Source organism: Chiroxiphia lanceolata, chromosome 7 (genome assembly GCF_009829145.1).
Source record: "Chiroxiphia lanceolata isolate bChiLan1 chromosome 7, bChiLan1.pri, whole genome shotgun sequence".
Lineage (NCBI taxonomy): Eukaryota > Metazoa > Chordata > Aves > Passeriformes > Pipridae > Chiroxiphia > Chiroxiphia lanceolata.
In genome coordinates this window covers 21,297,701-21,310,735 of record NC_045643.1, presented here as the reverse complement: position 1 = coordinate 21,310,735, position 13,035 = coordinate 21,297,701, and the positions used below count along the sequence as shown (strand labels likewise).

Below are 13,035 nucleotides of genomic sequence, written 5' to 3'. Positions count from 1 at the left end.
TCGCCATAAACCAATTTTTCAAAGATATACAAGATAGAAAAAAGTCAGTCTTCTAACATTTTATGCACTGAACTTTCAAAGACAGCTGGCAAAACAAAACACTTTTAGGCTTCAGAAAAAGCTTCAGAAAGGTTTTATGAAACATTTGCATCTCTTGAATAAGATAAATATTTCTCCAAACAAACAACCTCAAGGGAGGAAGGTCTTCTTAAAAATTTGAATTAAACCATAAACTTGAGGACTGATATTTTAATAGAACAATTAGACTTCCATTTGGGAAGCGAGTGCTTGAGCTGTGCATTCAATTCTGAAAGCCAGCCTGTGACACTGTACATTAAAAATCACAAGTGGTGTAATCTCACTTTTATGGTCATATGCATAACTCAAGGTACTAAGTGCAATGACTTTTTCTGAGTATTTAGTAGCAATGCTCACTTTAGTATGCATCAGTCTGAAGCACAGGGTAAGGCAACACACATTTGCTTTAGTTTAGCAAGACTTTCACTGGCAATTTAGAAAACAAGAAACACACTGCACAACAAAAGTGTCTGACTTACCTCAAATGGTCAGTAGACTGGAGGAAGGTGACGTGTCAATTAGCAGGAAGTTTTTGTTCCATCCAAGAAGTTGCAGCATAGGATCCATTTGGACATAGGGTCCCAGGTCGATGCAGGTTCCCAGGTAGGATTACTAAGAAAATTATTACTCTCACTTGAAAAAAAAAAAAGTATAGAATAAAAATTTGTATAGGTGGGAACAAGTTTAGCTTTCTTTTATACAATAAAAATGATTTTTAATTCTGTACAAGAAACATAATCTTCCATTTATATTTTTAAAATTTCATTCACATTTTTTGTTTCAATTTGAAATATTTAAATAAACTTCTACATTAAAAGACAGAATTGTGATTTTGATTACCCAAGACAGTTTCTCATATCATCAGGAGCTAAAGCTTTTCAGTTAGTCTAGCAACCTACATTTTTCTGTAATTTGGTATCATTATGCATTTTGAAAACATTTGGTATCAGTTAGAGATATCTGAAAATGGAGAGGGGGGAGTGTGCATAATTTTTCCAAGACTGTAGTTTCAGAAATTTCACTGTAATAAAATGTGTTTGTGCTGAAACAAAACAAGGTCATATATGGAGGGGGGGGAACAAACACAAACACCTCAAACTTACAGCTTTAGAGAAAGAAAAATAGTTTTAATTCAGTATATATATTTATACATTCATTTTTAATCCTAGAATTAAAATGGCTGTTTTTTAGACTTCAAGTAAGATTGAGAAACTGACTGCAGATCATGTATACAATGTAGGGTCAATGCTGTATTGAATTTCTAGACCATTTTCAGACTACCTTCTGGCAATGGAAGCATTTTGACCACTGACACTCCCTATGGGTATATCTGACTATCCTGGTACAATGCACCATTCCCCATTATTGAATCTACAACAAACTGCTGTAGGTTATTCATTGATTGAGTGTTTAAGTGTATTCTTTGGGAGCAAATGGAGAACGAAATCTGTAAACAATCACACACACAAAATCAGCAGAATTCTTCACTTGGACGTGGTTTTCAGTTTCAGCACTTAATTATCTGTACTATTTGATAAAAACTCTGTCACTTTAAATAAAGATGCACGGGAATTTTGCATTTAAAAGTTATAGCAAGTTACAAAGGGGAGCTGCACATTTTATCTCAAAGAAAAATTAAGCCATCATTGGCCAATATGACTACATAGGGACATAAGGTTTAAGCACATCTGCCATACTTTATGCTAACATCTTTATCCAGATCAATTACAATATGCACTATCACTGTTAAATAACCAATATAGATGCAGACCACAGCTCTATAATATTCCTAATGGAGGTTAGAACAGATATTAAGAGCTACATTTTCATAAGCTCAGGCAATAATTTTGTGTGCTGGTACGCCTGTGCATATCTTCAATCAAGCTGTATTTTGACATCACAGGAAAATGTTCCTTTTTCTATTTTAACCTGTGCAAAACACTCTTTTTCTCATATATATATATATATAGCTCTGAGTTCATTTGTACAGTTTGTCTGCCACTATGTGTTTATAGCTATTGCCCAAATGAGCTGTTCATACAGTACTATGGAGCTAAAAACACAAGAAAGACATTTGAAGCTTACTTCATCACAATGTCCACCTTTGATTTAACAAAAAAAAAAAAAAAAAAAAAAAAAAACAAGAAAAGCAGTCATCTTGAGAATGAAATCATATGTCATATGATTTCAGCTTGAGAAACATTTGTATATGTCACTGCGGTACAAAAGTACAAAAGAAAATTTACATTTCTTACCATTAAATCTTTAATTTTACCGTAAATCTACAAAGCAGCTTTATTACTCCCTCCCATTCTCACTGAAAAACTGCAACTAAAATAATACTTTTTATTTCAAAATTACACCCAAACACCAGGAACACAGGAATCTTTCTCATGTAAGGTCCTTTCCATACGCATAGCAAAGATTTGACTGTCCAAAGAGCGCAGAGCTGAGTAGTCTGGAGGAAAACACATAGCATGTTGAAAATAACTTTTTTTGTTCTATGAACAGAACTTCAAACTGCACTATTATTTTGTTACACTGAAGTATTGAAGAAAGATGAGAACCTGCACCTCCGTGCACAAAGATATTGTAATGTGAGTATAACCATGTTTAAAAAAAAAGTCTGATCTGTCTGTAAATCACCTAGGTATGCATGTTCATAGACAAGAATATGTTGGAGTTAAACACAGCAGGACTGCACAGGTATCATAATTCAAGTGTTTTAACTGCTCACCTACTGCAAGTCACAGAATCACAGAATATTCTGAGATGGAAGGGATCCACAAGGATCATTGAGTCCAACTCTGAAGTGAATGGCCCATATAGGGATCAAACCTGTGCCCTTGGTGTTACTGGCACCATAGTGTAACCAACTGAGCTCATTTCAGTCCATCCACGCTCTCCTTTTCCTACTAGAACCCAGATGCATGTGTGTCTGTATTCAGATTGCAGGTTGGAACAAGGTCTTCAGCGGAGTTCCATTGGAGAGAACCTTAAGTTTACTGTAAATCCAGAAGGATTCCATTTAGGCAATCAGGGAGTAAAACTGCAAGTTGTACCATGGAGAGCATCTGCTCTGAAACTCAGAGACTCCCAACAGGAGCTTTTGAGTGGACATTCAAGTGTGTTATTAAATTGTGGCAAGGTATCAATTTCCTCTGCTGTCTGACAAGGTTCAAATTCATACCTCCTACCTCCCCAGGGGACACCTCAACCATCTGCCAGTAATTCCAGCCTATCCTTTCCCTTCCATTTCATTGGAATTGTGCACACATACTTGATGGGTTGGTGTGGGACAGGACAGATTCATGTTTGGAAATCCAACAGTACCAGTCTCTAGATGCTTCCTTAATTCCATAGATGTCCAAAGCTCACCCAGGAATGGGATTCCGTTGCAACCCATTACACGTATTTCTGTAGGAATCCTAGAATATTGTATCTGATCTCCAGCTGCCACTTCAGAAACATGGAGATTTCCCATAGTACATCTTTTGGCCAAATGCAGGTATGTTGAATGCTCCAAGACACTGAAACAGCACAAAGTATCTACACTTTGACACAGCCTACACTTAAGCCAGCAATAGCCCATAAGGTTCCCAGGGCATCTCAGATACTAGAAGCAATCTAACCACATTAGCTTTCTTGAGATGAGATGATTAGTACAGCCAGAGTAGCCACAGCTATTGTGGTTTCATCTTTTTAGCCTGCAGTTCGGGTATCTCCTTACAACACTCACCGGACTATGGGGATTTACACACTTGTTCTGCTTCTAAATATGCCCAGAAGCATCTTATTACTGAGCACTGGACAACCATGAATTCGTATAGCCCACTGGAAAGCTGCTGTATGAATGAGATTTCATGTACTTTGTATGAAGCAGTTAACAAGTAAAACAAGCAGTCCTTGGAACAAGAAGCAGAGCACAGATTCCCCATTCCTAGCAGAATGCCCCAGTCAGGAGTCCTGCTTTTTCCCTTCAGGCTAACACTTTTTTTTTTTTCTGCAAAGAAGGGGAGGAACAACCTAGATCTAGTATGACAGTGAGGCCTCTCACTAAACAAAAAAAAGAAGACATGGGTTTGAATCTGATATAGGTTCAAGTGTCTGCCAGTCAGACTTATGCTCCTTCTGCTGAACACCTCAAACCAGTGGACAGAAATTTCTTTCAAAGGAATATCGTGTTTTGCTTTTTTTGTAAAGAAACAGCTCCCAGTATCAAACATTCAAGAGAAAATTAAGGTTATAAATATCACACAGAGGTATATGTTCAAGGTCTGAAAAATTAATGCAGTGCTTCAATACTGCTTGTAATCATGATTTCTTATTGACTCATTTATATAGTTCCCTTATAGGTGTCTTTGCATAAAAGAAATCAGTAAATATTATGGTTTATGCTATCAGTAAATATCAGTCAGGCACGACAAAGTAGAGGTTTCATGCCACAAATGAGACACCTAAATATCAGGTATTTCTATATCCAGCATCATAACAGCCGTAGTGTGCCCTTTAAGGGCATGTATACCTGCAGGTCCAAACACACAGTTGCGTGGGCTATATAGAGGATTTGGAAGCACTTTAAACCTCACCTTGAATCCGTTGTGGTTGACTAACTTGATATTAATTCTGTTATGCTACAGGGCTTCCTTTGGAAGCCTTTGGAAATGAGAGTTCATGTCATCATGCAAATTTTAATAATATTTCAAAGTAAGGCAATCACAAAAACAGTTATAACAACAAGAAAAGTAAAAGTTGTTGGGTTTCTTTGTTCCTTTTTTTTTAATATGTAATCAATAAAGTTCTATAGCACTGGTAACTATGATTTCTTTGTAAGCTCATCTGGTAACCTAATAACAGAAGTATATTTTAAAAAATATCACTCTAGAGCTTTGTATTCTTGTATTTTAGCTGGTAGGTGAACAAAATTAGTTTCTTCCTCTGCATACTAAACACATACAACAAAGCAAACAATATTCATAAAGAATTTTTTCCTTTGGGACAGTTGTCTGCACATCCCTATCTTCCGAATTATATTAACGTGATGACCCAGGGTATTCAGCACCTTTCTTCACAAAAATCTGTTATGTTCTATTTCCCATCCTGAGGAAGACACCAAGGCAGAATGTAATCACCTTGTCACTGTTCCAGTTAAGGTGTGGTCAAAACTTGTGCTGTAAACTTTCAGAATGGGGCTTAGTCATTTAACATTTCATTCCCCAAGTCAAGTTTGTTGATGTCTTTAATGAAATTGGCTCTGCTGCAACATTAATTTCAAAGTTGCTTTGTTCTAAAAGTAGGGATTGCCTTATATGAGATAACATCAAAAGAGCCACAGGAAAGATGTCTGAGCCTATTTGGGTAAGTTGGAAACTGGAAGGGATGAGGTACTTGCCATTATGGTTGTGCTAGAAAGAGCTCACAATCAGGAAGTGGAAAGGCTTGAGACTGCACACGCTACATTAGCTCTGCTCCCTGGTGCATATGTATTACAATACAGCTTTGAAATATGGTCACTTCCTTTCCCAGTCATAATATGTACTTTCTACAGGCAAACACGTAGCATCCTATGTTACATATTTCAGCAGAGAAAGTCTTCTAGAATGTCCATTATCTACATGTACAATAAGAAATGTCATTTTAGAAAACTGATAACCAAGTGCAAACAACTGTTGTTTTGTGCTTTCATTCTACCAAATGCCTCGCTACCTGCTCTCACCTTTTTTTTGTGCCTAGGGGAGCCCTCACTGACAGCTGAAAAGAAATTTGTAGCATGGTTGCTACTTACATCCATAAGCTGGTCGGGGCAGAAAAAGACTTACATCTTCAGGGAATACCACTGCCAAAAATATGTTACTAGGATCATCCCAGGCTTTATCAAGTATGTGTTAGTAGGCACTGTGTTAGGAACTATGGGGTAAAGGAAAAGTTTAATTTTCAGAAATAGTCATAATCAAGAGAAAGACCAGTTATTTCACTTCTGTTTTTTGGGCTGAGAAGAATGCATGAAACACATGAAACTCTTCAAGGACTATTTTGGTTCAGTGCAACTCCATAGCACCTGGAAGCTATTAACCACCACTTTCTTAGCAAGGAAATCTTCTTCAGTTCCAATTATCATGGCTAGGAATTTTGTCCATCCAATAAAATTCTGTAGTAAGGAAGACTGAAGGAACAAATTTTTTTATTAACACTCTGCTACTGCTTCTACTGAGCAATTGAAGGGGGAATGGCAGAAGCTGGCAGGACTTGCTGGAATCCTGGTGAATTACAGACTCATTCAGGTGGCTAGGGATCTAGATGATTTTTAGGGTCTCTTCCAAACCAAGTCATTCTATAATTTAGTTTGGAAAAATCCCCACAGACCATAGAGTTCAACTGTTAACCTAGCACTGTCAAGTCCACCACTAAAAACGATGATATATCTATAGTCTAGTTCTCTCTGAACAACTGCTAAAATCTTTTATGTGCGAGACAAGACCTGAGAATTAAGTAAAAATAAGAATAACCTTAGAGTCCTATACCAGGAAAACTAAAGAGAAAAACCCCTCAGAAACAGCCTTTAGAAAGGACTGAGCTCTGATTCACCCCAAGCTCAATCAGAACAATCTCCTCATCCAGAAACTATTTGAAGAGAAAAACTGACAGTTAAAAGGAAAGATTTCTATATTTTTGAAACTTTATTACTTTCAATTAGTAGATTGTTCTGGGTACAAGACAGTCCCTTATTAATTTAAGAATCTTTTCCATGTTAAAGGTTTGTTGATCTTGCACTGTGACAGATTCAAAAGGCCCAAAACAGAATAAATGTAAGCATATACATCTAAGTGGCACTAACGGAGAAAAGTAATTTCAGAAGCTAGACTATGACCCTGAATGCAATTAAGTGACTTCCAAAGATGTTACATTTCTTTTGTATATAGTATAAATTAGGTGAGTGCATTTTTTTTTACATCACAGCTCAGAAAGTAACTTGATCTAGAACAGCTGGAAAAAACTAGTTATTGACACATCAGTTTAGAAAAGCCTTAATACAGAAGGACAAGGAAAAGGTTGCATGTTTAACATTAGCATAACAGAGTGACACTTATTGCAAACTTAATTACCTAATATGCATATTTGAAAGTTGTCAGAAAATTATCACTGATGACTTATGGTAGTTACTGAAAAATTAACAGCTCCAACTGCTAAGGATGCCAGAGGCTGGCAGAGACAGTGCTTCCTGCTATCAGAACAAAGGAAGAAGTTGGTAGGAACACAGGCATATTTTGGCAAACTAAGGCAGTATTTTTGTTAGGGTACCTGGGGCAAATGGTGGGTAAATAGTTCTGATGGCAGATAACAGCTACAAATAGTAGCTGGTAGACTCTGAAGAACTTTCTCTTCCTTCTTCTAATAATTCTGTAACTCCCAAGTTAGAAAGAAAAAGCCAAGTATGTCTAATGTGGTGGGCAATTCAGGAAATAAATACAAAACCACCTATTTGTTGCTTACAAAACTGACCCTTTACCAACCTATGAGAAACTAGTAAAAATAAATAGACTTTGCCTGTAGCCAGCTAAATGCATGAGATAGGCAGGGATGCCTGTGATTGATAAAAGATACAATACTTGGAAGCCTTGGAGCAAAGAGACTAATCCATGAAATACAAACCAAAAGAAGAAAAAAGGCCTCCCAGACCAGACTGCAAGCTCCTCCCAGGATAGGAGCTGTATAAACTTTATCCCATGCTTTTTTATAAGAAACAACTCTGATCATGGCACATCTATATTATTGTCACAGAGGAACCTGCCACATAAGCACCATCAGCTGGCAAATTAGCTTAGTCAAGACTAAAAGGCAACGTAAGACTCTGCAAGAGCTATTTTATTCTCCCCCCAAAATATTCAACTGCTTCTGCACTGATGTCAGCTAAAAATTACTGAAAATTAAACATAAACATAAAATTATATACATGCTACTAAGCAACAGAAGTCAAATATAATTATGCTTGGCTTCTCAGTTCAAATATTGCTTCCAGACATCAGATAAAACAATTCAGAAATTAGAAAGTTCAGACTGAATAGTTGCAAATATTTCACCAGAACTATTTACGTGGAAATGCAACTGTGGTCCCAATAATCCATTCTTACCTATTGATTTCATTATCTAGATAATCTCCAAATACCAAGGCATGACACCCAGAGTCATACAATAGAGTTGTCTTGCCCTCCATTCCATTGTCTAGGATACGAAATTATCCAAATTAGGACTACAGAAATAAACAAGGGTTCTATTACACAATCTTTCCTTGCCTTATTTATCTTCAACTGTAGCATAAACGAGGTCATCTTCTCTGTAACACAAAGACTAGACATGGAGAAGAGCCCATTTCAGAGTTTTCCTTAATTCAGGAAACTAAATTAGGGTCCTTTCTATTCCACCACTCTCCAGCAAAAGGGAGCCCCTAAGGCATAAATAATGAATTTGCAAATCAGAATAAAACAGTGTTTGATTTCTTTGGGATCTGAGCTAGCCACTTGCACTTAGAAGAAAAGAAAATTTCTTCTGAGTGATCTACTGCACAGCAGGACTTTGGTTGTGGTTACTTGCAACCTGCTCCCTGACAGCTAGTCATCCATTCTGTGCTCAGTGAGTCTCAAAGCAGAAGGAAACACTCTCCTGAGTACTTGCTGTTAAAATTAAACTGTTCTTTAACAAAACGAGGGGACATCAAGCATTCAGCCCAATTAAAACATACAGGAGAGTCACTTTAAATGCTGCTTAAAGTACACTGAATTTCTGATCAACAGAAGATCATTTTCCTTCACACAGGAGCAACTGCAAAGGGAGCATTTGAAATTGATCCCCCCCCCAGTGCAAGTCTTAATGTGTTGTTAAACTTGGCCATTTAAACCAGAACCAGTGAAATAAAACTCTGATGACTCCTAAAGATTTTAAGATTAATGCAGGAGGAAATTACCTTGCCTAGTCATGCCTACTTTTATTAGTACCCTGCAGTTGTGTTTCATTTTGGATTTGGCAAAAGTATGATTTGAAAGTCAAGAAGGCAACTCCTTGCATTTTGTATTTAATTATTGAAACACAGAACAATGCTAAAGCTGCATTTCCAAAGTTTGTGGTATTGTGATTTGCAAGTTTTCCTTAACAAAACTGCAATCTGGCATTATGTCTTATCATGATGATACTGAAAAATTACATGTGTATTTTTAATTGCATATGTCCAATAATCATTATATCAGCATTGTAGAATTTGAAAATTTACTTTCTATTATTTTTTAAATTGCATTTATTTTTAATACAGTCAAACAGATGCAGTGTTCAAACATTTCAGTAGGCTCCACTGATTACACACATGGGGTAAAAACTTTGGCATTATTCCTGATGTAATACATTCAATTTTTATTGTAGTATGTAGTTTTAAAGAGATAGCTAGTTCCAGCTTATAGTGAAGTTGGTTTTATTTATAAAGCTACAGTGTACAGGGAATTCATTAGCAAAACGGCAAAACAAACTAGACCAACTGGGTTAGAGAAATTCTAAAACATTTATCAGGTTCTTCAGATGAACTGTACTCCCCTTGGCACATCCCAGCACACCATGCAGACTTCTCCCTCACTCTCTGCTCATGAGTGCTACACAGCTACACTCTTGCACAAGTGTTCCAGTGCCCTATCATTAGCTACATAGCTCAAAAGATATTCAGCATACAAATTTAATTTTAAATTAAATATAATCTGCTGTTTATGTAGGTCTGCCTTTAAATGCAAAGCTGTATTGAAGGAAGCAATTTTATCACCTCCGTTATACTTTTATCCTTTTCCCACCCACAGAAGGAAGCCTCCAGAAAGTGTCTTATCAAAACACAGGTATACTAAATAGCAACAGGCTGGTGGAAGGCAGTACACTGGTGAGAAACACTGAGCAACAATTTTTGTTTTAGCACTGGTGAATAGAAGGATCATACAAGAATGGCATTTGGTCCTCCATGATTACATTTTAATGGTTGTTCACATGAACAAGAATTGGAGAAAACAGACAAAGAAGCAGTAGAAAATACCTAAATATTTCCTGAGCACTTTTTTCTTCCTTTTCTGGCTACAAAGAAAAAAAACTACAGAGAAGACAGTGAACATTTTTTTTAAAAGTACTTTGACCTCTTCATAAAGAAACACAAGACAATTAGCAAAAATCCTCTAAGGTATGAAATGCTTTCATCATGAAAGAAGTTAATACATACTGAGAATCAAACTTCAACTATGAATTATGGAGAACTCCTTTTAGTTATTTGTGTGTGTGCACGCACTTAGCACAAGGTGGGCAGCTCTAGAGAGAGGTAAGTAAATAGTGACTGCCTGAGTCTGTGCTTAAACCTCTCCAGCCCATGTTGAAAGTTTTAGTAGTCACCAAGCCGTAATTTTGGGAAGAATATAACGTGTAGATTTTCCATTTGTAAACAGTAAAGATATTTTTGGGAAGAGAGAATATAATTACTGAAGCTGGAATTTGGCCGGGGCATTGGCCTTAACTTTCTTCCTCTTGCAAAGAGTGTTATGCAAGTATGCATGAAAAAAGAAAGTCTTGAGCTGTCAAAGGGGTATTTCTTCTAGTTAAATTTAAATGTCAAGACAGACTTACAAAAAGTTTAACACAATCTAATCCCTGGACTCAAACTCAGTGAGCACTTTTCATTAAGTCACTAAAAAAAATAAACAAAAACCATTTCAGATGTTTTAATTTTACGTTACAGAAATTTTACACACCTTCTCTACAGATTAGACCTTCATCTGAATAAAGGAAGCAAGAATACCAGCAATGTATTAAATCCAGAATTTTGGGGTGGGGAAAGAAACACATGGAACTAGAGAGAGATACAGAACATGCCGCAACACTTGAGCGGCCACTAGGAGGGCCAAAGAAGAAGGCAGTTGATCATAATGAGAAAAATTTATTTTTATATTCAGAGCCCTTCACTTGGAGACAGGGGAGAGAAAAGCTGTGGGATTTTTCAGTTGCTTTATTCAATAAATCACATTCATTGAGCAGAACACACCAGCACAATGCCCAGTCAAGCTCTAAATGATAAACTAATTCAGCCTGCTGACCAATGGACACTTGCTCCGGGGTAAGGAAAGGGGACTCTTGTTCTAACTAAGGGAGAGGACTGAATATACACTGGAGTCTTCACTTCAAGAAGCAGCTGTCAAGCAATTCCTGATCCCAAACTCTAGCCGTGGCAGGGACAAGAGAGTTTTCTACTCACCAGCTCCCTTTGGGATCAACCCTTCCTCTCCCTGTAATAAGAAACAACACTGTGCATCTTCTAAGCAGTACAGAAAGGTGCCAGAGCTCATGTTTACGAAGATAATGTAGGAGTGGAGGTAAGCAGGTGCCTGATGCAAAATTAATACACACTCTGAGAAAATGGTGAGGGATAGATACATTTGGACATCCTGAGAAGATGTTGTTTCTGTTCCCACAACGAACAGCATCCATCTCAGAATGTCTAAATCAGCCCTTCCCCACTCTCCTATTCCTCAAATCCTGTCCCTACAATCACCAAAATTATTTAAATCCTGCTTAAACCACTAAGAAGTCTTCTGTCAGCTGAACATCTAGTAGCATCAGTCTTAAAAACTGCGTATAAATATTCATGCAACTTTGCTTATTGTGGAATGCTTTCACGAACACTTGCTGCAATTCTCCAATTTTATAATTTCAACCTTTTGCTAATATTGAAGATTCCACTTCCTTCTTGTTTTTATTCCCTTGCCATGTCTAAAATTTCATTGTGTGTGACTACAGTATGATTGTGACTACAATACAGATTATTTTTTTAACTCATCTTCAAAAGTCAGTTCCTCCCACATATATATTCCCAATGAGATTTCTTTTCTCAGATAAAGTCCTCTCTGTTACTGTAAGTAGGACTGGATGACAAGAATGGCTAGACTTCAGTAATGCTTTGGTCTGAGTTATTAGGTTCTTGAAAATAAATTTACTTCTCTTTCTAAGGGCTTCTGGTCATATGAAGCCATCAAGCTTATTACACAACACATAATCCCATCTCTTTGACCAAAACAGAAGGAAATCGGGAAAAGAAAGTTTATATCTTCATAGTGGAAGACTTCCTAGTCACACCTAAACAAATAAACCTAAAAAAAATTGTCCCTATTTAGCTGATAGAAACAGGCTATGTTGTTGGATCTGTAGGTTTGGAGTTTTCACACTACTGAATATAGCTGCAACTAAACTGAGTTTGCACTGCTTACCTATGGCACAAGAAAACCTCTTACACCACAGTTCATGTGCAGTCCTGGACAGCAACTGATTTACTTGGTCAACAGTTCCATTTCCATTCACACATTATTAAACAATTATTTAATCACTCTCTCCTGCAGCCTGGCACAAGGCATCTTGTACAACCAGTAGCTCAGGGGAGATGATGTGGTTGCACTGCCAGTGATTGGGCAACACTTACTGATGTAAAACTGTGATAAACTATTTCCAGGGTTCCTGCCATTGCAACATGCAAGCCTACACTTCAAAGTTTCTCTGTACTCCAAAAATTGTGTTCACTCTACTACAAGAAGGAAACAGACAAAAGCACTGAGAGCACAGTACAACAGGGTTGGGGTCATCAAAAGAAGAAGCAGTTGTACCACCAGCCAGGTTAGCAGAGCCAAGAGGGAAGTGGTATAGAAGATAGAGGACATTAGATGTAATGAATTTCAGATTTTGAAAAGTGCAGATAGAAAAAGGACAGATGGAGCAAAAACTAAAAAACAAAAGAAAAGAAAAAAAAATGAAAACCACTGCCAAATATGCCAGAGAGGTAAGACAAGTATTTCAGATGCAGAAAATAAGAAGCATTAAACAGTGAGGCAGCAAGGGTTGGAGGGGCAGAGGGAGGCGGAACCAAAAAAAAAAAACCAAAACAAAAACAAACAAACAACAGCA

The 13,035-nt window shown here is 37.1% G+C and overlaps 1 long non-coding RNA gene across 1 annotated transcript; it reads right to left on the bottom strand.

The window, feature by feature from the left end:
* Positions 1-602: 602 nt before the first annotated feature.
* Positions 603-3,654, bottom strand: LOC116789411. The gene is made up of 3 exons (XR_004358021.1): positions 3,457-3,654; positions 2,422-2,536; positions 603-711 (listed from the first exon to the last, which is right to left on the bottom strand). It is a non-coding gene; the product is annotated as an uncharacterized LOC116789411 (long non-coding RNA).
* Positions 3,655-13,035: the final 9,381 nt, after the last annotated feature.